Below are 4,402 nucleotides of genomic sequence, written 5' to 3'. Positions count from 1 at the left end.
CAGCGGCTCGCTGCGGGCTCCCAGCTGAGGGGCGGGAGCGGCCCTGCCTCCCCGAGCCGCCCGCAAGAGGCGGCTCCTCCTCCTCCTCCTCCTCCTCCTCCCCCCCCCGAGCGCGGCCGGCACTTGCTGCGCGAGCAAAACGCGGCGCCGGATCGCGAACCGCCGCTGCCCCGCGGGCGCTGCCCGGCCCGGCCGGTGCCCTCCGCTGCGGCGTGTCGCAGCCCCTGCCCGGGGACGCGGCCGTGTCCCGCCCGCTCCCCGCGGCTCGGGCTGCCCCGCTGCCGCTGTGGCCCCGCGCCCGGCGGCGGCGGCAGCAGGCTCCGCTCGGCCTGGCGCGGTAGCAGCAGGGATGCGCTGCCTGTGCCAGGGGCGCCGCAGATGCGGCACCGCGCTGGCGTGGGTTACCCGCCTCCAGCAGCATCCCCACCAGGGCCGGTTTCCTTAGTGGACGTGGGAGGATAATTCTGCTGGAATCTTCTCCCATCTCCACTTACCAGGAAGTACTTTGGACTCGATCGTATTTGTAAAACTCTCCAACACTTAATGACCACTCTCTGGATAATTCCTTGTCTTGTTTAATGTCCCTGTTTAGTCCAGAGTTGACTTTGGATGGTTAACCCTTTGTGGCAGAGACCCTTCTGCAAGACACCAGAGGCAAAGAAATGCCTTCCAGGATTTGAGAAAACTGCAGGAGGTGAACGAGCCCGAAGACCAAAGTATCTGGGCCAAAATAAAGCGGGGAAACCCCGAGACGTGTGTAAATCCCGCTGCACCCAGACTGCTCTCCATACCCCAGGCAGCACATCTTCCTCTCAAAGCAACAAGCAGCTGGAGGTCAATATTGCACATCCACAGATAGGAGAGGGGTTAAAATATTTCCAGATCACTGAGTTGCTTAGTCTGCTGCTGTTCTTTCAAGTGGCTGTCACAGAGCTTTGTTAAGGGCAATGCGCGGCTTTTTCTAGGTGAGAGTTCATGGATGAGCATTAAACATCGACACCCTGCTCGCAAGTTGGCGCGTTACCCTCGCCGACACCTCGCAAGGTGCCACAGTGCTGTCCAAGAGGATTCGACGGATAAAGCAGGATATTTGGGTTCTGAGCGCTTCCCACCTGCTTCTGCACAGAGGATTAAATCCTTAGCCCTGCATCCCCTTCCATTTGTGGCTTTAGCTTTTCATTTAGGTTTTGTTTTGTAAATTACAGGTACTGTTCAGTTGCTTATGAAGTATTAACATAATTACAGTAATTATGTCAAATGATGCAATGCATGTAAACATGTAATTAGCATGCGGGGACAACACTGAGCAAAGTGATGACAACATGCAATAATGCAAAATGCCTTCTTCTCCTGGTCATGTGCGGCGACAGGGCTTTAAAGCTCAATGCCTTGATTATTTCTTTAGAAGGAGGTTTTGTTAGACTGTTTTGCTTCCTTCCATGCTACTCTAAAGAAAAGCATACAAAACCCCCACCGTACTGCTTGATTCCACAGCGTGTTTATATGTGCAGCCCTCTGTATGCCCCCCAATACGCTGTATCTGATTTCCTCTGTCATATTCTAACTCACTGTTTTTGATAAAACAAACAAATGCCCAGGCAGCCGGTCACATTACACTCTGGGACTTTTGAAACTGCCTGAAAATTGGGAACTTTTAAGAAACTGGAATAGAGTGCGCTATTTTGCAATGGTTACCACCTCTGGCTTTCCTTCTTTTAATTCAGAAAAGGCAGTGGCACTTAGTTCTGGGGACCCAGGGAAGGAAAAACAGCTCTGAAAGCCCCTCCTGTCCTCCATGTCTTCATGACGCTGGCATAGTTCTTCATCAGCCCAAAGCTGATGAGTCTTACAAAGGAGCAAAGCCTGGGTTTGCGGCTGCAGGGCTGGGGTCCACGGCTGCAGGGCCGGGCTAGGCTAAGCCTCCCCCAGTGCAGAAGTGAGGGGCAGAAGGAGATAGAGAACCTCTGCAGCGCAGGGGGCTGTTTCTTTGCTCATTTGCATCTCAATCCCCACAATGCTCTTCCGGCTACTCACAGCTATTCCATAGTAGTGCTCTTGGCTGAGATCTGGGAACACGCTCAAAGGGTGAGGCAGCTTTTGGATGCACTGAGCTGTTTTCTGTTTGAGCTGTGAAAAGCAAACATCTTTTCAAGAGAGAACACTCGGAACAGTAATTTTTTGCATTTACCATTCAGAAACGGTGAAACTTCACTGAAATCTGCAAGGAAAATATTGTATCATGTCAAAAGGAAACATAAATCCTCTGCAAGAAAGGCTTCACACTACCCTGAAAACAGAAGTTACTGAGTTACTACACTGGCCTAATGTTGCAGGACTGGAGATACAGGTTCTGGAAACAGCTTCACTCATTCAAACACTTGAACCCCAATAAAGCTCCATTGCCTTCCTCAAGGAGCAGCTCAAAGGATGAGGACCTACACAAACACTTGCTTCTAAATTCGCTTGGAATATTTGTGTCTCATGGCTACATACCCAGGCACAAAAGGTGGTGATTTTAAAGACTGCGAGAATAGGAGGCTGCAGGACCCTCTCAAGGAGAGATGAGTAATTTGCTTCAGTACTCAAATGTGCAAGTCTGGAGAAAACAAAATCAAGTGGTGATTAGAGATGGGCTCAAGCTCAGGTCTGGATTTAAGTTTTCCCTCAAAACATGACTGTGTTTAGATCCTAAGTATTAGGGACAAAACTCTCCTGCCAAGCTGGGATCCAAGCCGGAAGTCATAGTAATGGCACTTTCGAATGCAGGGTTTTGGGTTAAGCACATCCCAGATGAACATGCAAAGCTGGTTTAAACAGTGCAGTGGAGCTAATCCACTGAAGGTCTTGCTCAGTCTTGCTGTCCCAAAAGGAATACGTCTGGCAGAAAAACTCCTTGCCAGCCTGGCTGGTCATTGCCCAGCCCGTGTGTTGGTTTCAACGTGCGTCCCCATGTTTTGCAACTCCCAACCAGCCCTGTCTCAGCTGATTTGTTTTCATGCTACTCAGCTCGGAGGAGGCGAATCAGGCCCAGTGGTAACAGAGCAGCCCCTGCCAACCACCAGTGCAAGGAGTGCAGCCCCTCACTGGCTGACGGGAAGGGAAATCTGAAACTTTAAAGGAGGAGGGGGAAGGAGGAGAAGGAGGGTGTTTTCTGGAAAGGCAAAGCCAGAGCAAAACAGCATGCATGGCAAAGCAGGAGGGAGAGGAGAGTGGTAGAGGGATGCAAACAAGCCATAGAGATGACGATAGAAAACTAACACAAAAGAATAATATTATATAAATAGAATTTATCAGGTATATCTAGCGGGCTGACAGCAGTAAGCAGAATACAAAAAAAACAGGGAGAGGTTCAGCAGCTGAATGGACAGCAGGAAATCTTTGTGGGAAGGGGAACTGCATTTTTTAATCTTATGAAATTAAAATTAGTAATGAAAATATACTCATCCATAATTGCACCCTTCTGCTAAGTGCTGCTTACTTCTGTTAGTACTAATATCTCTGAGCATAGTTCCTGTTACTCCTAAATCTCTACTATTCACATCTTGCTTTTCCTGTTTTTTTCTTTTTAGAAGAAAAACTTTTGGCCTTCAGAATATAACAGAAAACGACAGGCATTTAAAGGAAAAAGCAAGCAAGCAAATCTTCCCTTGAAAAGGCTAGTGCCAACTGCGTGCCTGAAATCAAGCAGCAGAACAATATGATTTTGGATGGAAAAGTGTCCATTTGGACACTGCATTTTACAGAGCGAGGCCGCCTTAAAGAAGTGTTGAAGGTGGGGACTAGGGAGTGCAGCAAGCGGAGCTGCCCCTCTCCCCTGGACACACAGGCAGCTCTCGGAGACAAGCAGCTCCCCACCAAACTGGCGGCTCTCGCTGCCAGCACAATGGAGCTTCTGCCTCTGGATGTTTGCATTAGGATCCCAAGCAGCTCCCACCCAAATCGATGGATTTGGTTGTAGGCACAGAAGTGAGACTTAGGTGTTTTCAGAGTCTAGTTGTCCGATAAACAGAAAGCCTCTGGAAAAAAAAATCATTATTTAGACAAGTTAATTACAAGAGGGAACACACCAAAATAAATAAATAAGTGGAGATGCCCAGGCTTGTGATGTGGCCAAACCAGTAGGTGTACTTAAAGTTACACCTATCGGCTCTCAACCATATGAGGGAATGTGAAAATGGTGATGTCACATCTGCCTGCAGTGAAGCTCATTTACCCTGAATACATAAAGACAACTAAGGTGAATTAGTAGTTTGGCCAATGTATGTGTAATTTATTTTAAAAATTTCTGCACTCCCAGATGCTGGCAAATAAATGGCTCTTTCTCCTCATATTGCTGTCTCAGACAAGGAGCAAGATAAGGCACAGGACTACCTCAAGCCTTTGAGCAAAAAGGTTAGGAATG

Source organism: Apteryx mantelli, chromosome 19, assembly GCF_036417845.1.
Source record: "Apteryx mantelli isolate bAptMan1 chromosome 19, bAptMan1.hap1, whole genome shotgun sequence".
Taxonomy (NCBI): Eukaryota; Metazoa; Chordata; class Aves; order Apterygiformes; family Apterygidae; genus Apteryx; species Apteryx mantelli.
This window is presented reverse-complemented; position numbering follows the sequence as displayed.